We start from the raw sequence: 24671 nt of genomic DNA, 5'->3' as shown, positions 1-24671 counted from the left end.
TAATCCCCTTCTTGTACCTTTTCACACTGCTACTTTATTACACACCCTTCCCTATAGCAACTAACAAAATTGTTTTTCAATGGAGAACATTCTTGCACTGGAAAGATTAGGATAAGCAAAACGAGATTTTGCCCTGACTTTTCCATAGGTTTCCTGCATGAGTCTATATGAAGTCATGAACATACCTGTTCCACAGGAACCCTCTCTGTAAATAAACTAAACACGTTGCACACGGGTGTGAGGCAGGTCTATATAGATTACTGCCAAAAGCACACTGAAGCTTTTTGAAAGTCATTAGACAATCATGGAACATTTCTTGTGGAACATTTCTTTACCACTTAAACCTAAAACCTCTCAACATAATCAGCAAACTATTTTGCAATAGTGTTTGATAAACACTGCTATCTACTTTGCTACAGGATCCCTTTACCTACCGGGCACCTCCCAGAGTGAGCCCTATGTACCAGTATGGCAGTACCTACCAACACAAATAAACCAAGTGGAAGTATTTTGCATTCCTTGCTCTCCCCCCAAACTCTTTTTCAGCTTCTAATTTGTATAGGATGAAAACCACACACGGACTTTAACGTGCTTTACAGCACCCACACCTAGCCAAGATTTGACCCTTGTGCCTGCAACATACTTCTGTTCTCATGACAAACCTTCAGCTTTCCAGAGGAAATTAAGTCCTAATGGGCAACATAGAGCTAGAAATACCTTTTAGGTGTTCACAATTGAAGCTGTAACAAGTTTAGCCTAAAAGAATTCACAAAGATTAAAGCAATTACTAAACCTACACACAAACACAGATGTAATGGGTAACAGCAGGACAGCAGTGCTTTACAGGTAAGAGATTCATGTAAACCTGTTAACACTAATTTAAAAACATTAGTTTAGTTCTTAGTCTTGCAATCTGGACATAAAGTTCACAGCACCAAGCCTTCCACAACTACTAACAAATGTGTAAGGTATATGCTTGTATTCAGCTTACAACCCACCTGTCCTGTGTTCAATAACATTAACTTAAGGGCTATAGGTTAAAAAGGCCAAGAATACATTAAAAAATGAAAAGCTAAAATGCATCACAAGCAGCCAGCCAGGAAGCTCAAAGCACATTATCAACATCCCCACCCCTAAAGAGACATTGTTAGGTATTCAGGACACACCATGCATGCTGCAAGTGCCACAACTGGCAATATAACTTGGGACAGAATTTCCTCCTAACAATAAATCTCACAAATCTGAACACTCAGGTGAAAACACACACCCACCAGCAACATGAGAAGTTTTTTTATTATCACTGGTGACATAATGTCAGTCTTGCCAAAGCCCTATCTTTGGCTGCAGTCTATAGACAGCATTCAGAATGAGACACAAACCACAGTGTCTAATGGCACAGTAGGTAACCAGTGGAAATCCCGAAGCCTAACATTAAAGGGAACACAGTACAACCCAACAAATGGTATTTATTTTTGCCAGATCCCTCAAACATAGCACAGCTTTGAGGCATTTTTTAACAAATTGCCCTCAACAGAACATAAAGTCACATTAGCACAACTTCAGGTTTACCTATTCCATTTCCTTGCTATATCCTTCAATTCTTTTAGGCATACAATTAAGCATAATGTATCACCCCAAAAGGGGACTGAAATTCTGCCTCCGTGCCTGTTATACTACAGTCCTCTCCCACTCTCAACTAATGGGAGTGATTCTTCATAGCAAGAAGCTTCTTACATAGCTTCTTTCATGTCCCCTCCAGGCTGAAACAGGCTACACATTCAATTTAACACCTGCTTTCCTATACAGAAGGCACTACATCAATGACAGACTGACTTACAGTGAGTGGGTTGTCTCTCAATGCCAACTATGAACAATCCAAATCTCTTCTCTTTTACAGCAGTGAAAGTCTGAGCAATTCCATTAGGCAAGACGTGGCAAGCTCACATGAGTCTGGTGTTGGATCTGGAAAGCAAACATAAGATGAGAAATAATAAAACTTCCTGTTGCATTGTCCTTTCATACCTGGGAAGCATGGAATAAAACGTATGAACATCTGAAAAAAATTTCTACCTTGGTATTTTTGTGTGGTTCCTCCCCCTCTCCCCAAAATATTTCCCTAAAATATGAAAGATATGTATTAGAAGCTTAGGTTAGCAATATAACTCTATGTAATTGAGCAACTAAGTTTTAGTCTACTAACACATGAGCAGAGCAATGCACTTTGTAACAGAAAAATCTTTCTTGCCCTAAGGATCTGGAATTCTTCAGAAGTGTGTAACTACTGAGGGGGTAGGGAACCCACTCAAACATCTTGTCAGCACAAAAAGAAGAAAGAAGAATCCTGCACAGAAAGATGCCGGGGGCACTACTCTGACAGACTCGTATCACTAATCAAGTGTTGCTTAGAAGCAACCAACACCCAGCTTTGACATTTAGACAAATGTGCTTTTTCTCAAGACAATCCATTATTAACAGTTTTAGCAGCTACCAAGCAGAAGTGGCTTATGATAAAGTTAAGTGTGCTCAATTTGAGCTATAAAAGATCAACAGCTTGGCCTCCACATCCATAAACTTATGGTTCTCCATTCCAATCGTTATATTTGAATTTCTGTTGCACTGAGTCAGTTCCCATATCAGCTCAGTAATAATCTTTATCATCATTAAGTTTCCTCCCGTTCTCTAAGGCTTTCCTCATCTTTCTTCAGGATCAATGAGAAACAGAATTTCTTGAATTATTTGTAACCTCGATTCAAAATGGTTAACCACTGTAATAATTTAACTTTTTCCTTAGTTATTGTTTCTATATGCTGTCAGTAGACCACACAGCTTCATTTCAGTAATGGAACTAAATTCTTCTGCTTTTCTTGAATTACAGACATTACTGCCCTTATTTAGCATTAGTCTTACAGTGGTAGCATATTTTCCAAGGAAAAACTAAATTCTTTTCCCTGTTTACAACTCACTGAGTTTTAGGCAATAATTTTGCCTTCTCTTGTCAGCTGCATACATTTAATAAGTCCTAATTTCATGTTTACACTCAATTCCTTGCTTCTTCTATTTGTTACATTCCTGAAAATGCCCCCAGCTGGTTTGGAGTCTAAACATCTGAGATCTAATTTTAGCATTTAATTTTTTTTAATGTATGAACTTGAATATTTCTAATAATAATCCAAACACTAAGGGTGGAAGCTTTTAAAACTAAAACAAAAAAGAACAATTGACATGTTAACTTTTATATTATTCTAAGGTTCTTTCATTTGTGCTGCCTTAAGATTAGAGACCTAAAATAGCTATTAAAGTAAGAGTCTACTGACATTTTTAGCCTGTAAGAGCATGCAGTGGGCAGACACAGCTGAAATAATAACATATTTGAGTGATGAACCAGCTTTACGATTTTGTTACTCAGACTTTCCCAAATCTATGGCTGGCGGATTTCCCAGGAACTCAGAAATTAAGCTGCTCTACATTTAAAACTTCCAACTAATCATATGCTAAAAAACTTCTCACAGTCAAGGCAACAAAATCACCTTATGGCAAGCCTTTGGAAAAAAAAATAAAAATACCTATCAGGGAAAAGTAGTGCCTTTAATTCTGTGTGTTATTTCATGAACAATGGAAGAGAAATAGGAGAAAAGTCAACTGATACAGATTAGAGACAATTACATTAGTTATCAGGAGTATATTACATATGACATTGAGATAACAAGGACCCTAGAGGGATCCCAAAGGAAAGTAACAGATACAAGAGAACACAACCTAACCATTCTCCCTCACTAGGCATATTAGGCCATCAGCAGTTCTGTGCTAACTTCCAAAATATATGATGGTTTAAACCAACCCCAAACACTCACTACCCAAAATTAAAAAAAAAAAAAAAAAAGAAGAAAATTGGACTTTAACACAGGTCACAAGGTCAGACCTTGTACAGCAACTGCACAGCCTTCGGGACAGGAAAGGGGAGTTTCCATTTCTCCCATTTTGATCTCCAAGCCTTTATTTAGCCAAGAGTTGCCCAAAACAATATCCAGAATTTTCCATTTTATTGTGCAGCCCCCTGTGTAAGAGCTTGGCCCTGTCTTAACTGCAGAATTCATGAAGTACGTTGCCACCCCAAAGACAGGGTCCTTCACCTTCACCCACTAAGACACCAGAAAATAAAAACTAGAGCCTGATACATTGCAACAGAAGGATAAATTGAACAATAAACATGTCTCTTGGTGGGTGCCTACAGCTCATGTGAGCATCAGAGAGGGATGCTCATTTAATGCAGAACAGATAAAATTAATTATTTGGTACCCAAGGAAAAGAAAGAATGAGCATGTAATAATTGACCTTTTAACTCTACAACGATTCATTAAGCTGTTTTGTACTATATGACTCCCAAAGAAGTTACACATGTCTAAGTATTTCTGGAAAATCCTGCCAGGAGAGTAACAAAGACCTAATCTGGCAATAGAGTGTAATTTGGTGTAAGTGTGCAGCAAGCAGAATTGGGCCCTTGGGGAAGAACTAGACAATTCTCTTCCTTCTCAAAGTTAACCCTTCATTTCTGCTGCAACTCCAACTAAAGCCAGTAGTAACATGACTACAGAGCAGAACAAGAGTGGGAAATTAATCCAGTTAATAACTAAACAGGAAAAAGGCCAGGTGTTTAGCCCCACTGTTGAACCAGTGCACTGCATGAACATGCCACCAGCACATCAGAGATGAAAACAGTGCAGGAAGGTAGAGCAGATCTATTCCTTTTGGAACCAACACAAGGTTCTGCTGGTTTACACTCAAAATGGAACTACTAACAAAGCAATGGAACAGTAAGAAAGCAAGTGACTTGCCCAAAGCAACCTGCAACAGATGTGACTTCTAAAACTCCAGTTTAATGAATGCAAGCAAAACCTGTCAGTAATGCCAAGTCTGACTGAAACCAAACATTAAAACTCCTATAGTTTGCATGATGGATAAGCTAGTTAGAAGTGTCACCATATAGTGCTAGCTTTAATTGCTCTGAGCTAAATATAGCTTTCAGAATTTAATAGCTCCTTGAAAGACAGCAAGGCTGAGTGGGAAAGAAAAGTCTTCCCGTTAGAAAACACACACAGCTCCACAGTTGCATGTTACACAGAGAGGCAGGAAGCAAGCCATTAAGATGATTAAGTTAGTGTCTCCAGCATTCATTCAGAATTCCTAGTTTCAAGATTCCCATTGCATTTCTGTTCCACCATTCTGGTTCCAGTTACAGCAGGTGGGTGACAACAAAAGCATGCATACCTGTGCTCCTTCACCAACTAAACCATTTCATTGCTTTATTAGCAGGCAGTACTGAATCTTGCTCACCTCATGTTTCCAGCCAAGATGGTGCCTTTATCAGCAAGCTGCCCTGGTACTCACATGCTTCTACCTGCACCACATAACTACACGCTGCAAGGGGGAAAGAGGCGTAGAGCTTTGAGTGTCCTGCACACACATGCAGCCTGTCCCTTCCCTGCAGCATTGTACAGGCACAACATACACAAGGTCCAAAACCTGCTATGACAGCACCCTGATAAAGGCAGGCACATAACAAGTTCTCTCTTCTGCCTTCTTATACCAAATAATTGCTGGTTTTGAAAATCCCTGAGTTCTGCGTGGCAGGCTTCACTTTCACTCTGCGCTGATAAAGGGTTTCATGCAGGAAATTTGGCTGACAGCTAGAAACACATTCCACAGATTCAACATTTCTGTTCACCTTCATTTTAGAGGTCATTACATAATTGAAATGCCTGCACTTTTCCTAAACTCAGGGAATTATGAAAAAGAGGAAAAAAAGCCACTGCTGCAACTGACAGTCTTTCTACTTCCCCTCAGGACATGACTACAAACTCTCTCCTCTGCACCCCCAAACCATCACATGACTTTTGCTCTCTACTTATTTACTCTCTGGTTTCATCCATCCTCTTTTTTTACTGAGCTGTAATCTTAATTTTTATTAAGAGATGTGGGCCTTCCTCATCCCCATCTTTGGTGAGTGAGGAAAAGAATAGTGCTACTTACGGAAAAGAAAATATCGATCAGACCATATGAGTTACTGGATGCCACATCACAGCTGAAGAGATGGGCCAAAGACTCCAGGCTTTTCCACACTGGAGCTGGGCATACACTGTAGGAGTGCCAGCTGGAGATCTGCCAAGATGCACCAAATAAAACCAAAGGTATTGTATTATGATGCCGCTTTTTCTGTCCTGTGACCTACCATTTCTGAGGTGCAGACCAGGCTGGATAAAACAGGCTAAAGGAACTATGTTTATTTGTTGCTTAGGAGAGATTTTAAAGTGAGCTTCCTGACAGGCACTGCTTTGCACTGGAACATCCATGCTGAACCATGGCCAAACTGAAAGACTCCCTACTGGCAGCGTAGCTCTAGACAGACTTAATTTATCCACTTCTGATAAAACACAAAATCACGATGCTCACTGCCATTAAGATTATTCCTTCTGAAGTAACAGGCCCAAATGTGGATAAATAGCATCCAAAAAAGGGATGAATACTGGAAACACTTTGCATAGTTGATCTGTCACTCTTACAGAAGACATTTTTGTTTTAGAACTGCCAATCACAACAGCCTATTGACTACAGATGGATGTGTTAAAACCCAAACAAACCTCCATACACAACATCACGCATCTGCTACAAATAAACATACTCTTCAGGCTCTGTGTTAACCATCATGAACTGGGGCTGAGTGACCTGGAACTCTGTGGAGCTGTTCCTATTTGGGCTGTTCCACTCTCAGACAGAGTAAGGCAGCCTTCCAGGTCCGGAGCGCCAACCAACCTCTCACTCTCTCCCTGAATTTAAAACCATTACATAAGGTGATGCGATTAGAGACATACCGCTTGCTGCCTTTTAAGAAATTAGTGGAAAACCCCACACAAGGAGAAGGATGGAAGAACAGTGAGGATCAGCCAAAGCAACCACGATAATAGTCTGGGAAAGCAAGTATGCAGCTATGTGACTGACCACTAAGTCTGGATGTAGCGATAAGCAGGAGAGGAAAGATACCAGAAAAAGGTCATTTGTTTTCTTGCCACCAGTAATACTGAAGACACTTCACTCTCCTCTGCAAAATTAAAACACCTATGTAAATATAACCCTCTTTTCCTCTTAGTGTCACATGTATACGCTGAAACCCACAAAAAAGTATGCATCATCAGCCTCAGGTCAGGACAGTTGAGGCCTAAACAGTCACAAAACTTTCACAGAAGCATTAATTAAATAGCAATTATGTTAAAACAACAAGATCTATCAGAATAAACCTATACCATCCTCCAGAAGCTGCAACCTCTTCACAATAAAGTTTATTCAGAGAATTTCTCCCACAGGAAAAAGAAAGACACAGCCAGTTATTATGCCTATAGATTTCAGAATCTATTTGTTTACTAGATGTTTTTCCCTACATCTGGCAGCCTGCAAAACTGCCTCAGCTGTATCAATAGCTGCTGAAAACGTCTGGCAATAGCTACTACTGTGTCTGTGATTTTACAGGGGAAAACCCCTATATAAAACATCTTCTGTTAAATATAAATATATTCACTTAAATGTAGCTTGAGAATTTTTTAATGTTGTGATATAGTCACATTTAAGTGAATGTTTTCACAATCTGTCCAAACAACTCATGTGTATTGGCCTTACCCCTTTCTCCTTGCACTTTATGCATTTCTCTGCTGAAGCTGTATTCTCTCTCGTGTTCAAGGTTATCTAAGTCACAGCCAAAGAACAAAAGGGGGGAGGGTGTGTGTGTGCAGAATCAAAATATTATTTATATGGCAGGACTTCAAACAATTGATCCAGCTATATCTCAAGGGATTTGATAAACAGGCATTAAAATAGTGAGGAGAGAGAAAGATGTGTGAATAACTACTCAGTCTCTCAGAGACAAGGACACTGACCCTTTAGGACATGGTGACACACCCAAGAAAGGATTTACAGATCAAAGTGAGAAGTGAAAGTTGTTTGGCACCCATGAGATCTCCATATCCAACCTCACTACACTAGCAAAAGAAAATGATGATGTGGCCAAGACAGACTCTTATCTCTGACCATTTGATAAAGGACTCAAAGTCCACAGATGAGAACAGGGGTCAGGAAGACAAGCAGCCTGCCCTGGTAAACAGGCATGATCAAAGGAAACATTTTGAAGTATCTGTGTACCTTTAAAAAATAGAGAGGTCTATACTATCAAAACTGATGTTTTAGGTATTAAATACAAGACCAGGCATTACAGGGACAACAGTCATAGTGGCTACAATACATTGAAATATACACACTACTCAGAAAAGCCAGCAGAAGTAGAGGCTACACCACTTGAAAACCTAAACACACCACTGTAAAAGATCCATATCCATTTGGGTCCAAAAAAAAAAAAAAGGCACTTTAGAAAAAAGACAGTCCTGCTCAGTGTTGGGAGTCTGTAGCAGATTCCAAGAAACCATCCTTGGTACACGTTTTATTTTATTACAATGTAAAATATCACAGTGAACTGGGCATTATAGAAGATTAACTTCTCTGACTTGATTCATAAGCAAAAGAAACTAGTTTAAGTAGTCGTGTAGACTGAAGAATTCAATTCAGACTCAGTTGAAAACACAGAGCTGCTGCTTCATTAAATGTGTAGACGTAAATCTAGAAATGCCTCATGGGATACAGTGTGCAGTAGACAACTTTCAAGATGAAACAGGCCTGCCCTAACTGGATCAATAGCTTCCTCACTGCTCCCAAAAAAGCAGGGATTGTGTTGATTAAAGAAGTTGCACTTCATACGTTAAAGTACTGGAATAAAGTAAAAACTTTCAAAACATTTGATTTAAAATATATTAAAACCAAAGTTCTTCAACAACACATCAAAAATAAGTAGTAGTAACCTGGCAGTGAAACGTTCTCAGTGAAGAAACAAAGACAAGATGCCTACTATGACAAAGGAAATCGGCCCTCTTACAATCAATAACATGCAAGATTTCAGATTAAGTCAGAGTCAGAAGGAAATGGTATCAGATTGACTTCTGGAAAAAAATTTAAAAAGACATAAGAGATCTGTAAATCTCATATGAACCTGGTAACATCTGCATAAAACAATAAAGCTGACAATGAACTTATTTAGTAAAAGAACTGCAAAGTGACCAAGTAACTGGCCACAGAAGACCAAAAAAAAAAAAACCACCACCACAGGCTCAACATGGCTCATGAGAAGAGTTTGCCAGTTATCACCTTGGGGCTAATTTTATTTAACAGTCCTACTAGTGGCAAGGGAATCGAGGTGTCTAATAAAGGTCACTGCTGACAAAAAGTACAGAGGGGCACCTCTGCTGCACTGAATGACTAGAAAGCCAGGTAAGAGGAACCACATGATCAGAAGTGGTGACAGGGAATGCAGCTTATCAGTCCTGAGAAAAAGGTCTGGATCCAAAGCGTAAGACAAGCAGAAGTTCTGCTATGACAACTGGAAGAGACTGAGGAGGGGAAGGTACTTGCACATCTGAGTTGATTACACAATTTGTCACATGACCAATTTGATGAAGATCTGAAAAGAGAAGAAAGCTACCCTTTGACATAATGGCTTCCTACAGAGACGTACAGGGAAGCATTAGAAAAGTCACTGTGCAAGGCACTGCCAGCATCTAATCTGGTCAGGAAACAAAAAATAGCACCTAAGACACACCAAAGATCAATGTAAGCTTATGCAAGGAAGACTGAAATAATTTATTACTGGGACACCTAGGGACAAAGCTCTGACTATTTTAAGGTGATGCTTGATTACTTTTCAAAATGGAATATACAAATGTAATGACTGCAACAAATACTGAACCTAAGAATCCAGGAACTCTGTTCCAGTCCTGCAAAGTGTCAATACATCCACCTCCAGCAAAGATGTCTTTATACCTACCACTTACCAACATCACTGTTGCTGATTTATCCTGGGCTGCAAACTGACCTTGCCTTAAGACTCTAAAGTTTCCATTAATAAAAGGAAATTACTTAAGCCTTACTCACTTACATGTATTTATTTTGCAAACTAAGGCTTGCAAGGGAACTGTGCTTTTAGAACCCATGTCTAGGTTATCAGACATACGTAGCTTCTACAACAGTTCTGACAATTAAATGTATTGGTATTTTCTTCTTGATTTGGTGTCATTACTTTGCATGCTGATGCCTTTCTGAAGGCAATGACTGCATGTTCCCAGAGTTCTATGACTCAGATACACAGAAACAAGTATTTCAGAATCTCATCACAAGGAGGAATTATGGGATCAGAGCAGTTTTCTTCAATTCCCTTCTTCAACAAAGCCAATCCAAGCACAAGTCTAGCCCATCTATGCCTCATGATTTTTGTTTGCACTCCTCCTACATTCTGCAAAATACTCTTCCATGCAAATATTGCAGTGGCATTCACAGACTGGGAAAAAATTTTCAGAAAATGACTTGCCTGTAATTACTCAGAACACCCCCATTATTTTCAAGGGCCAAAAAGAACCACAGGGAAGTAAAAAAGCAGTTTGGTAATGAGAATAAGTAGTAAGAATTAGAGTTGTGTACACCAACATATAAAAAAAGGTTGTATCACCCTTCATCCCTTGTTGACTTACCAAATACCATCCTTCCTCTCTGCCCTAAGGGCGTTAGACCAAGCTAATGTAGAAGATATGATTTTATTGATACAGTAATGCACAACAGATGCATAGCCTACACCTTCTCTCAAGCAATCCACTGTAAAGTGAAATGAGTGGTAATGCACTTGTGGACTGCTGAGAAACAATATTAGGAATGAAAATCCTTCAAGAACTTAAATTCTGCAAAATGTGAGTGCTGAGACACAAGCCATAGAAAGGCATTACATCTTCCTAGTGGTCAAGAGGGTTTTGTTTGTTTTTTTAGAACATAAAATTGATTGAAGAATAAGCAAAGGGTGATCCTTTTGCAGATGGGCTCTGCACAATGAACTACTATTTAACGGTTTAATTTGGGAAAACCAGGAGCAAACATCCTGCACCAAATAGAAGGGGTGTTTATGCTAGCCATGCATTCCTGTCATATTACAGTAAATAATGCAAGCTCATCTGGCAAGGAACATTTGGTAGTTCCATGTGATCTGTCATTGTGTCTGGATTATCAAGACTGAAATGGCATCCGTTATTAGGAAAACAGGGATGTTTTCAAATGCTGAGCCATGCCTCAGAAACCAAGATTTCCTAAGACTTGAGAAGGAAGCTGTCACCACCACAGTCACTTGATGATACTGAGATAAAGACACCATTCTACCACTGAATTACTATGAAATTAAGGAAGTCTGTTGCTTAAAAATAAAGAGATGTCTGACAACACAGCTAGAAATAAATGGGAAGTCACATCTCCCCTTCTCAGCTTATCAAACTAATCAACTAGGACTAAAAGCAGATTATTAAAGCTTGCCTGATGAAAACAATGACCTTGCATGCATTTAAAAATACTCAGTGGTGTCCTATTACTTTTTAAAAGATTAAATTTCAAGTAAGATTATCACCAGTAAGGGATCTTCAGTATACCAGCAATTGCATGCATGTGACATGGCAGAAGAAAGTGACCTTAAATGTTCCTGCAATAATAAAAAATTTTACAAGTCACCCTTATCAAATACACCGTATTGTGTGTTTTTTGTGTGTTCCATTTCCTTAAAAACCACCCAACCAAACAAGAAGTCTCATATACCAAAGTGACATCCTGGCAATGGGTCTGCTGTTGATGTTCAAGTGGAAGTGTTGATCCTGATGAACTTCAAAGAGTACAGTACAAGATAGCATTATACATAGGCAAATAAGCTGTGAAATTAAACGCATGGGGCAGGGGGGAAGCCTATGATTCAGCTATCCTGTGGAAATTCTAACATCTTATCTCCAAATCTGAAAATAAGTTCCATATTTATTCAGTGGATGAAAAAATATTATTCCAGCAGTACATTTTTATTCTTATTATAAGAAATGGAGTGATAAAAAGCTTATTTCAACAAAACAAGCTGCACATCAGCTGAAAGGCAAGAACTTTATTTATTCATGACAGCAGTTCCTTACCTCATTCTCAACAATTTCAGATTCTCTAAGCATTGCAAGATATTCAGTAGGTGAGCCTTAGTTTTATAAAGTAAGAATAATGAGTGCTTCTGCTTTTAATACCTTGAAGATGAGATAGGTGGATTTGAAGGACAGTAACAAATCTGCAAATAACTCAGCGTATCACTTCTTTTTTTTCTTTGTTTTTTTTTTTTTTAAACAGGAAAGAATGAATGGGGTTTATACTTCCTGAATTTCAGCAGCTGTGAAACTAGCGTAAGCGCTTTGAATTGTTACTTCCTAACTAGGCCATTCAGGTTAAAAAAAAGATAAATTAAAAAAATCAGTACCTTTCGGTTAGGGGAAACAAGAATCAGGCATGGCACTCTGGCCCAATATTTTGCTCAACACCCAAACTTTAGACTTCATTTCCATTTAGATCTGTTTTTTGGATGGAAGGTTAAGGGTGAGATGGCACAACAGCCTTTCATACCCAGCCCAGGAATCTAAACCCAGCTGGGTGCTCAGTCAGCGTAGAAGTAGTACAGATGCCACAGCAGTAGGCAAATAAGGGTCCATGATACATCTTAGCTGCCCAATATTTTATTTAGTAAACAGTATTTGTTGATGCCAGCAAGGGTACACCTACTGAATTCACTTTGAAAACAGCAACTTTCCTGCCAAGACATGACATAACACCATAAACCAACACCCAGATTCTTTTCCTTCCATTGTTCAACCTTAATCAGAAGTCAACACTTCTTTCCCAACATGATTATTACTAGAGTTCAGTAACAGGACTAGATTTAGTGTAGATTCTCCTGTCTTCGTGTAAAATTTCTTGTTATCTGGCCCTATCATCAAAATAACAAACCCCATTAGTTCTAGTTCTACTTCCACAAGTCAATTCTGACAGACAGCACTAATCCTCCATAAGAATCCCATTCCAACAATGGTTGCACCCTGCTGTATGGAAGATGACCCATATCCCAACCACAAGGTTGCTTCTTGACTCAGAAAAGAACACTAGGACTCCAATTGGCATTTCCAAAATAATTTCTAGATCCACAGTTTGACAATCAAATTTGCAGTAGACTAAGCTTCAAAATACATCAGTAAAATTATCACAGACTGGCTGAGGTTGGAATGTCCCTCTGGAGGTCATCTGGTCCATACCCCCTGCTCAAGCAGGGCCACACAGATCTGTTTGTCCATGACTGCATCCAGATGGCTTTTGAATATCTCCAAGGATGAAAACTCCACAGTATCTCTGGGCAACCTGTGACAGGGCTCAGTCACAGTGAAAAAAATATTTCCTGATGTTCAGAAGGAATCTTCTCTGTTTCATCAATGTCCATTGCTTCTGGTCCTGCCCTGCTATGTATCTCAACAAGTGGCAAAACCATTATCAGAATGTTCTCTCTCAAGGAGACTAAACATGATTGTTTCAGGTGATTCTACTAACAATTTAAAATTAAAGAGCAAGTAAAATGCAGTTCTGAGAAGCTTCCAGGACACCACAACACCAGGTTAGACCACAGAACCTTATTAACCACTCTTAATTACTAACAAAAAAACCTCAGGGAGAAGTCTTATCTTCAGGCATGATCTTAACAACACCTCTCACTTATTTTTTTGTTTCTCTGTTCCATTATCAATTATTTAAAAATTCAAGCACCTGCAACCCTTTAGCAATAATGCCTGCTCCTAATAGCCTGCTGCATGCTAGGCGGCCTGCTTCTTCTGAGGTGGTGAAAACATTGCTAAAAATTGGGCTAGTAAGTTCTTAGAACATCTGCTACCTGAATGGCTGCGTGGTTCCCAAGAACAGAGAGGTCACGTGCCACAGAGCTGCACAGACACAGATGCATCCAACTGTGGAGGGAAAACCCCACAGAGTCACCAAACTGTAGAAAGGTATCTCTCAGCAAGTACCAGCCCGCCTGCCTTTGGCAAGCAGCAAGGTATCAGGGAGTGACCCTGAGAAAGCCACCACAAACTCCTATCAGTGTCATCTGAAACTAGCAGAGACTGAGTAGCCCACATCCTCTGGAGTTAGCTTCACCAGCTCCCCGGTACGCAGGCGGTAATCACTAACCTATCTTGGGGATCACCATCAGTACTGATGATTTGTATTTTAACTTCGTTAAAGCGCCCAAGCAGTACCACAGAAGGTTAGCAGACACTCACCATTTCTTTTTAAAGGTGTATGAGACAGTCAGTGACTAAAGAATATTCATAGTGAAACTTCCTCCCTTCCTACATTGTGAATTGCACATAAACTCAAAGTTTATGCTGCCAAAGTTTTATGTAAGGGATCTCAGCACTCAGATTTGTCAGTAGCAAGGGATACAGAAAGAAATATGACCACTCCATCAAAATACAGGATTTTATAAAACTATTAAACAAGCTTCTTTGCCAGCAATATGGTTGCAGCTGGCATAGTCCCAGGTGCCAGTATGAGCAAGACATGTTCAGGGCAGACGCTCTACTATGCCTCACAGCCTGAGGCAGTGGCAGAACCCTTTTGACAATAAAACTTACCAAGGCTGGTTTCAAAGCCATCTGTTGCCACTGCAGACAGGTCAGCTAAAGTTCTGTAAAAATAAGAATCGTCTGGTTCACTTGGGGAACTAAGAGTACAAAAAAAACTCTCTCTCTGTCCCTCCTCAAGGTTGTTTTTCTAGACACACGGACAAAGCAATTACCTTGGAGAAGAGGGAGACGTTGCAGCAATATTGTTTTTAATGGGATTTGTTGGCAAGATGGAAGAAAGTAATGCCAAAGACCTGTATCATACTCTGCTCATGCAAAAACTTGAAGGGCAGGCCTTAACCTTCTGCAGCAAGCAGAATTAACAGTGACACAAATGGGCTTGTGCACTGAGAAGGATAAAGTCTCCTGTACACATGGCGCTCTCGGTGATTGACAAGCTGCTCACAAATTGTCTCTTCTGTGGTTTCAGCTACTCTCAGGGCAGAAAGAAGTAAACACGTAAGGCAAATGGAGCATACCCACATGGTTCTTCTTTATCAGAACCATTAAGACCAGGAGCATCATTCACAGTCACCAGCAACTATATCAAAATGAAACAAGCTAAAATCAAAACAGTAACGACACGTAAGCTGCAACTAGGAAAAGCCTTCAGAATCGCATGAAAAAGTGGTATAAGCCAGATCAGAGAGGTGACCCAGAAGTGACCTAAGTGATTGCCACAACAGATTAGAGATGACACTTGTGATAATAGACTCTTTGCAAGTAACATCACAAACAGTAATAATAGAATTGGCAGAAATTGAGATGAGGCAAAAGTCTGACTGCTTTCAGCCAGGGAAACATTTCAGACTTCTACCCTAAAAACATTCATCAGAGGCCACACCAAATGGCCAGAAAGCCCAGTGCTCCATGTTTTTCTAAAGGCAACAAAGAGTCATTACATTACAACATCAAAATGTAACAGGTATCATTACAGTAAACACAGAATAGTTACAAACACAAATTAATTTCTCACCTTTACTATTTTGTACTGTTGCTATCTTCATTTTAAGAACAACCATTAAATACAAGTGCAGCATGACAACTACAGGACCACATACTACCATGTTTTTCCTGCGACAGGTTTTTAGTTTTTTAGATTTCAGCTCAACCATCAGGTAGGCAGAATCTGAAGCTACCACTAAAAAAGGTGCTATTATGGAAACACAAACAAAAGCTTCCTTGATTCCCAATTCATGCATTGCATCAAGAGACAGAAGAAAGGGAGATTTGTTTGCATACCCACATTAACATAAGTGCCAAAGAAAACATCCAGAAATAAGTAATTGAGTGCTGACATGGCAGCAGTTGCAATTGCCAACCTAAACATGATTCAACCATCAAACCCCCAGAACTTAAAGACTAAAGAGGGAACCTTCAGTATAAGTACTTGCAGTTTAACAACTGGACTTGAAAGTGAGACATCTGAAAACACAGATACATACACAACCCTCTTGGTCAGACAAGGAATGCAGAACTTGGCTAATATGCCATTCAGTGGCTCCAAAGGAGGGATTTTTCCAATTCAGTCTTAACTGAAAAGCAACGCACAGAAGGAATCGTATCTGCAGCCTTCCTTCTGTGACTTACCAGATGCTATTAGGCAGCCACTGCCTTTATGCCAGGCTGTCTTACAGCCAGATATACAATTAGTAAGTTTGGAAATCCCTTTAGGAGCTAGAAACTCATAGCAATTCTCAACGCGCAACTTCAGCTCAGGGTTTAGAGGTCAGTGAAAGTCAGGTCTCACTCTTATTCCTCCCTCCTGTTGCACATAACAGGAATTCCTGTCAAGTCATGCTTATCAGTACTTATTTTCCACAGAGAAAGATTCAAGAGCCATGTCTAAACCAGCCATCATCCAAAAACTACAAATCATTAGCAAATAGGCACTGCAAAAATTACTATGCACCTTCCACATCAAAAGCAGCTCAACTCTCTTTCTTCATGTTTTTGGTTAGCATCATGGAGCACCCAGACACTGAAAAGAGGATTAAGCAGCGCTGTGCTTACTGCTACACACTGACACACGTGACTCCTACCCTAAGGAGCTTGCACTGAGTCAGTGCTGTTCTGGCACACCAGGCAGGCAGGACAGTGAGACTGGGCCAGGCTGGGCTGAATTGGCCAAATGCCTTTCTCAGTCTCAGCCAGCATTTCTTAGAGGGCTCTTTGCTTTTACTAGCTGGTTTTTACTAACAAGGCACGTATCAGAATTGCCACTGATCTTTAATTTTTTAATAACTGTGATCATTGAAACAATTGTCAGTTGTGACACTAAGAAAAATCACAAAGAATCCAAGCAGGTTTTCCATTTTCTTCCTCCGCTGAGGCTGCCCTCAATTATTTTTTGTTTAATGTTTCAAGCAATTTGCAACAACGTGCCTGAGTTTCATACTGACAGAGCTCCAAAACCACTACTTAAACACTGTGTTAACTCATGTCACAACTTCATATGTAATAGAATCTGCTATTTCTGAACATACGTACTATGTGAAAGCCACAAGCAGCTTCAAGAGCTATGCATGAGCAACAAGCTAAAACTGACTGAAAGGAGAAAGTTACGGGTATCCTCCTTCCTCCCAGGACCAGACCCCCAGCTGCGCTTCTCTTAGCTATTATTTCTTAGCTATTCCAATTTTACCTGGGTTGTGATACTCATTAGCACCAATAGCCACATAATTCAACCCTGAAGACAGGCAGCAAACTTTGCTCTATGGTAATTAGAAATACACATTGAGGAGATAGACTTTACGTCAGCAGAATAAGGACAAGCACCCACAATGGGACAAAACATTACATACGCAAAATCTCCTTGTCCTTCAGATAAACAAGAAGCTAAAGCAAAGAAACATGTATTTCTAACCACAGTATTCAAATATTTACATACTTGTACCACAAGTGACAGCTGCGGGAGACTACAAACAATGTCTGTTTCCCAAAGTAAACTGCGTGAACACAACTACAGATGCAGAAGATGAACCTGAAAATCCAACATCTGAAAGGGCAGAACTGGGTAAATTCAGTAACAAACACAATAGCCCCCAGCCTGGAGAGTTGTTTGACAGATCTCGCAATACCTGCATCCTATTATCTGAAACTTGACACAGGAAAAGGCAATTAGATTCTCCTAGAAGTTTCTTTGGCTACCTTAGTAGTGGTGTATCACAGTATCTTTCCCCTTAGCCATTTGCCAGCAAAATTTCATGCCTTTGGCAAGTCAAATCTTGACAACTGAAATCATATGAGATTAAGTTCCACAAGATCAAAATATGCTGATATAGATATTATGCTGCTTCTAACATATAGAAGTACCTCATGACCACACACATACTTCTGCTGCTGCCTCGTTCACCACTGCATTTTTTTAAATACACATTACAGCAAATTTAAGCCTAAAATATATTAGCAATTTATACGTGAATCACTTTTTCAACTGAAAAGCTTTTCTCGATTTGTAGCTAAGAGCACTATTTGCAGTTTTACAATTAGAAGCCATAACATCCAAGACTGCCAGAATAATGCCCTGTTTCACTCTAATTCTACCCAGCATGTAACAAAACCTAGAGAACACAGCAAATGAAGGAAAAGCTGTTAGACTGACACGCGTCTGTTTACAACAATGCAGTTTGAACTGGATCCAGTTCTTTACAATGGCACACACACAGCTACTAAAAAAAAAAATAAATAAGGTTTTGCATAAAATACACTTGCAAAAACAAATGAGGTAGCCACACGTGCAGTGTTGCAATAAGCAGACCCCATCTGAGTCTCACCAGCATTTCCTGTCCTTGGTGAACAAGCTAGTAACGTGGGCCCTACCACAACTGTTCAGTGCAGACACACACATGCACACTCATACACAGAGAGCATCTCCAGCCCTTTGAAACTCCCCTCCCACCTTTCCTGCACACAAACCCAGATACTATACGAAACGATAAGAGAGGACGTAAATGGGCCTGACACAGTGCGTAGGGAGGGAGATATCAGAGCAAAGGAAAAGATAATAAGAAGTTGTGAACGCTACTGCTTTGAGAATGGACTAGAAGACACAGTAGGAAATATTTAGTTTAGTCTGTTGGGAGTAAAGGCTAGGAAATATTACTTAAGGAGCAAAGGCTAGGAAATATTACTTAAGGTTTTGTTTTTATTTTTACACATTTTTGGTAATAAAAAACTGCAGCTCATGGAAACTGAAAACTGCTGTTGTCCATGGCTGTACAGATAATGCCCATGAAACACATGCTTTAAATACTCAAACTGGACTAACAAGCTCTGGTGAAATTAAGTAGAGTGAAACATTCTGAACTCTATGATTAATCGATGAAAGCCAAAGGATGAAGCAACAACCAACTGCTCCCCATGTCCCTTCTCAAGAAAGCAAGAGAATTAAGAACACTGTTACCATCATTAGAAGCTTAAAGCAAAAACGTAAGGCAGACAAGTTATCTTACAAGGAAGAAGTGAATTTATTGACCGGCTGTTTCTCCAGCAATTCCTGATATCCTCCTAGTAAAAATAAATCAGCAAGTGTCAGCAAAGAGTACTTCACTGTCAGTGATCTGTACCAGTTTACAAGTAATGAAGTATTTAAATGCTGATATTGCCTGATTTGCCCTCAAATGGAAATTAAATCAACCTGGAAACTGTAAGTGGCTAGATTTAATTAACCTATTTTCTGGAAGATGTGGGGAAGAAAGGGGGGATGGTGGGATAGCAGCAGCATATTTTGTTTTACACGAGCAAAGAGAACCACTTTGGATGAGAGCGACGGCTTTGCAAATATGCCCAAGACTTCTGAAGTTACACTTACCAGCCAGGCGGCTGCCAGCTCGACTCCCCAGAGCAGCAGCAAGCGGGGAGACCTGCCCCAGCCCGCCCGCCCCCCCGGGAAAGCCACCGCTCTGCCCGGTGTACCGGTGTTAACCTGGAATTCGCCCCGTCTCGCTGCCACACCGGGAATGAAGTAAAGCGAAGACCAACCCTCGCTCAGCGGCACCCTCCGCCGAAGCAGGGAAACGTGTTTTAAGTTGGGCGCCGCTCCGGAGCGGCAAGCGCGGGGCTGGAACAGCCCGAGGGCCGCAGGAGGTGACCGAGGGGCTCGGCGGGGCGGGCGAGAGGTGCGGGGGCTCCGGCGCTGCGCCGGCAGCAGCCGCTTCCCCCTTCCCGCCCGCGCCCCCGCGGACAGCCCCCGGGGCTCTCGCTGCGAGGCGGGCGAGCAAGGTGCCTTCTGCGCGGTAAGAAGCCACTTTACTCGCGCGCCGAGTTCGCCGGAGGCCATCGCACCCCCTCAGCCCGCCCCGCGGACCACCAGCGCGCCGCGGCGCCTCAGAGAGCGGAGCCGCAATCAACGTCCGCCCGGTCCCTGCGGGCCCCGCCATGCCGCCCGATCCCTGCGGCGCGGCGGGGAAGCGGCCGCCAGCCCCGCCCGGACACCCACCTGAGCTCTTCACCTGCTGCCAGCCGAGCTACCGCCCGCCGGGCGCCCCCGCCATGGCCCCCGGGCAGCAGCGCCCCGCGGCCGGAGGGAAGAAAGAAAGTGCCGGGCAGGAGCGACAACCGCAACCATAAAGAGCCGCTCTACCCGCGCCAGTCCCGGCGGAGAGGACAAGAAGGCGAGGAGCGACACCTCGGCTCGCCCCGGTTCTGGGGAACGTCCACGAGAGGGACCGGAGGCGGCACCATGCCGCTCGATTGGCAGCCGCGCTGACCAACGGGAAGCACCCGCTCACTTCCCCTCCCCCGCCCGCGCCGAGGAGGCGCTATTCCTGCCCGGCCGTTGGGGCGGGAGAAAGGGGGTGTTTCCATGACGTCACGGGCGGTGCCCGGCGGACAGGTGGGGAGCGGTGCGGTGCCTTGAGGGGACGCGGGGACAAGAGCCGCGGGGGCGCAGCAGTCCCGGGGACGGGAGCTCTGCGCTCAGCAGCCGGCCTTAAGCAGCTCGGGCGGGGCAGGCTGCGGACACGGCCCGGCACACGATGCTTGAGGCAGGGGGCCGAGGCGCGGAGCTGATCCCGCACCGGCCCTGCGCGACCCTCGGCGCCGCGGGAGCGATCGTTCTCTCAGCCGGGCCCTCGGGGCGAAACGCGAGAGGGCACCGTCAAGAGAGGGCTTGTCGGAGGGTCGCCGCCCTCCCAAGGGTCCGAGGAGATCAACGGGCAGCCCGGCCTTGCCCACCGCCTCGGGAAGGACTCCTTCGGTGGCAGAGAAACACCCTCCCCACTCCCCTACCCCTCGCCCGGGATCCTAAAATTAGCGTGTTCCTCTGAGTCTTATTTAAAAAGAAACAACTTGAATGACTAATTAGATCCAAGCCGTTAGAAGAGCTCTGGACTGCTTCCACAAAGCCTTTAGTATGAGCACTGAATCCTTCCAAAATCGTTCCCGCTCACGAGGATGTAGACAGGATGTGACCTGGCGCGCAGATTTTATTTACAAAGTGTGATTTAATCCGCTCTCTGGAGACGGGGGAAGGGGGTGGGAAGAACCACCCTGATTTCCCTGCTCAGTCTTGTGATCAGCAACTGATCAGCTGCTTTTCGCTTCCATTCAGAACTCCGTGCTTTTCTCAGCTGGAGTGATTATGGGAAGCAGAAACCCTTTTCTTCATTCATACCGTTCGTACTGCATTACAGAAGAGCAGAAACACTTGGAGAAAAGCAAGCTCAGGTGACGTCCCAGAAGGTAGGGGAGGTATTAATGGATGAGAACTTGTGGTGGCATGACTGGGGAGTAGTACCTTGCCCTTTGAGCAGTGTATCAAGTTTTTTAAGAACAGTATCTGGCAGAGGGTTCCCAAACTGGACACAAAAGCAACACCACAAAAACCTTGAATGCCACTTTCAGAGCTGGCCTACCTGCGACTACAGCAGAGAGGGCTTCTGTTGCCTGATGATCGCTTAAAGAGATGCTGTCTACACAACAGAAATTCTAGCAATGACCTTTTGGTCAGCATCAAGCAACAAAGTCAATGAAAAGCACCAGAAGCAGTTTTAGTTTTGATTATATTGTATAACATAGTTCAAAGTTGCTGCTGTGTGGGAATTCAGGTATTGCCAGAGAGCATGTATCAGCTTGCAAACAACTGGCATTTAAGAACAGCACACAAAAAATTTCTTAAGTTTCAGGTTATATACAATTTTTTTTCTAAATGCAAGTTTTAGGACAAGACTAACATTTTCCTTTTAAAGAGCACAACTGTTGAACTAAAGGCGTCAAAGAACCCACGGCAGCCAATCAGTTAAAGAAAAATTAGGCAACTAGGATATGTTCATGGTACACCCCTTTGGTGATGTCATGATGTAGCATGCTGTAAGGTAACAATATGTTTCCTATGCATGTGTGCTCTGTTCCAGCTCCCACTGACACCAATCTCATCTACCTCTTGATGTAGGAAGGAACTAGGTGGTTATAACCCTGAGGTTATACAGTCCCCAGGCCCTGCAATGAAAAGTAAATTAGCAAAGCAAAAATAAAATTATCTTCCAGTCCAAAATCTCCATCTTGAGTTTTGACACGTAGGCATTGCACTGTTTGAGGTTCCTGACACATTTAGGACATTTACTGTTCCTGCGTTCATGAAAGCCAAAACCATGGACTGGGCACATATCTGAGCTATATTAAATTATTTCAGTGGAGTTACATCAGAAGGAGTTTGATCTTTCCATGGATCTCTAGATCCTTTTGTTCTCCCCTTCTGTTGAACAGAAACAGCAAAAAAATATCGGGAGTGCTCTCTTTACCTGGGCTGAAGAAAAGTTTCCTTGAGAATAAGATGATCCTTTCTGTTAGAAAAACACCACACAAAGAAATAGTGACGGTCTTAACTGAGATGGCAAAATACAAGATGGTTGCATACATGAGGGGAAGTGTATAGGCAGAGAGCATCTCTCTGAATATAGATTGCTGGTTTTCTGTCCTAATAGATCCATCAACACAAACCCATCTGGTTTATAATTGTAGAAGGAAGGTTGCTGGTTTGTTCCTCAGCACCATGCACTTAACTTCAGTTTATCCTTGCTCTTTGGTTTCTCTGTTCGGATTGATGGAGCCTCATGACACTAACCTTTGCAGAGCTATTAAGAAGAGGAACTCCATTCTGTATAATCCAACAGGTATTTTTTTAATTTGGTTTCCCTTTGATCTAATATAATTCAGAATTAAATTACATGGCCTGAATTAAAACTTGACCACTATGTGTCCTTTTAGCTTGCTCTTTCCTGTGGTTTTGTAAAGACAGTTCACAGTGGTATTTCCAGTGGTGCAATGAAAAGGATTGTCTTTGATTTCCAGCTTTTTTTTTTTAATTATTAGATGTAAATAATTACTGCATCTCTATTGAACTCAAAGACATGCAATGACATTTCATGTTCAAGCAATCTTAGTCTCGTGAGAATGAACAAGCTTCCATACAATGTATATGCACCAGAGAGAAAAAGGTTCATTGTGAGATTCATGCCCTGTGGTTTGAGATGAAAAACTGAGACAAATGAGACTTTTGACAAGCTTCTGCATTTACAGCAGAGGAATATATGTGTCGGTAGCCTTACATCCAAGAAGGTGTGAGCAGCAGCAGAGTTGTGTACATTGCAAAGTTGTGGAATTAATCTAGCTTTCTCTTCTGATGACTATGCACATGTATCTTCAGTCCTGGCTGTCTTGAAATTCAGCAAAATCTTTCCTTGTGCACCAAAATAAATCTGTCCTTGGGAGCTTTCCCCTTTCCTCCAGCCCTCTCCATCATGTCATTTCTGTCCTTACACCAATACCTTTTATTTTATATTCAGTCACCACTGAGAAGCCTTCTATACCATCGACAGTGCTTTGGCAAATGTTGCAGTGTCCTGTTGCATTTACAGGCTGGTATTAAGTAAGCTACTGGCAGTACCTTTCCTGTGTCTTGCTGGTCCTTCTAAATGCTTCCCTATCTCCCTAATCCACCTACGCCTCTTTTCACATGACCATAGTCACTGGGCCTTCTTCCACAACTTGTCTGGCTTCCCAGGTAGAATAAGGCTTGTTAAATTTCCATTGGAGTCCATCTGAGTACCTCTGAGGTACAAAGTTTGCTTCTGAAGTGCCTGATGCTGTAATGCCCATGTGAATATATCTCACATGTCTTGCAAAATTCATTAATTGTTGCAGATACTTTTAGCGGTCTCGATTCTGCCCGCTGTGTGTATGGTGATCAGGGCTCTGGGGGGGAAGCGGATCTGCTGTCAAAGCAACCTTTACTACTCTTCTCCATACAAGCCACTTAACTAGCTGTGGTTTACTCGTTCAGAAGAGGACAGAGGGAGCAGGAAGTCTTACAGTCTTTCCCTGTGCAAAGCAGGTGAGGACCCAGGAGTTGGTCAAAATGGGAGGGCGAAAAACTATAAAGGAATTAATATCCACCAGCTTGGCACTCAGCAAGTATTTGTCCCTATGGAGTGTACCATGGTGAAGACAGTAATCAGATTTTTCTTTCCCAATGTCTGAACTGCTCTTCAAGAGACTCCCCGTGCCAAATAGCCCTTGCTCTAGCCCAAGCCTTTGCTCTAGCCCAAGACTTAAAAAATTGGAGTAGGATGAACTAGGCAGAACATTAATAAGATGCACAGATATACTGTGTCTGCCACGACCATGACATACCTGCTGGTTAACATGATGCATGATAGCTTTACAGCCTCTTTCCACAACACAACTGATCCATCCCTGAAGTTGCCAGTGCACAACAAAAACATAGAGAAGGCATGCAACATAAGTTCTTTAAAAAATAACATAAAGGAGAAAATGCAGACATTCATCATTGGTATGAAAGGTTCTTTTCTTGCTGTTCATTTGACTTGCATTTCTCTGTTCCCTTTAGCTCTGGAGAAACTGGAAGGGCCCAGTTGTATGGGGTCTACCTCCTGGGCTTACTGCATTTGAGGACCAGTTTGTGAATGTCGAGTAGTCACCGTGTGAATGAATGAGCAAATCTAATGTCCAGACCGCTGGAGAAACAAGAAAGAATCGCTAAGCTTTTGCTTCACCCAGATGAGGATGTGCTTCAAGCAGTAACTTTAATACTGACTTGGCAATGAGATGCGACTCTAAAGTTTT

This window comes from Gallinula chloropus (assembly GCF_964237585.1).
Source record: "Gallinula chloropus genome assembly, chromosome: 2".
NCBI lineage: Eukaryota > Metazoa > Chordata > Aves > Gruiformes > Rallidae > Gallinula > Gallinula chloropus.
This window is presented reverse-complemented; position numbering follows the sequence as displayed.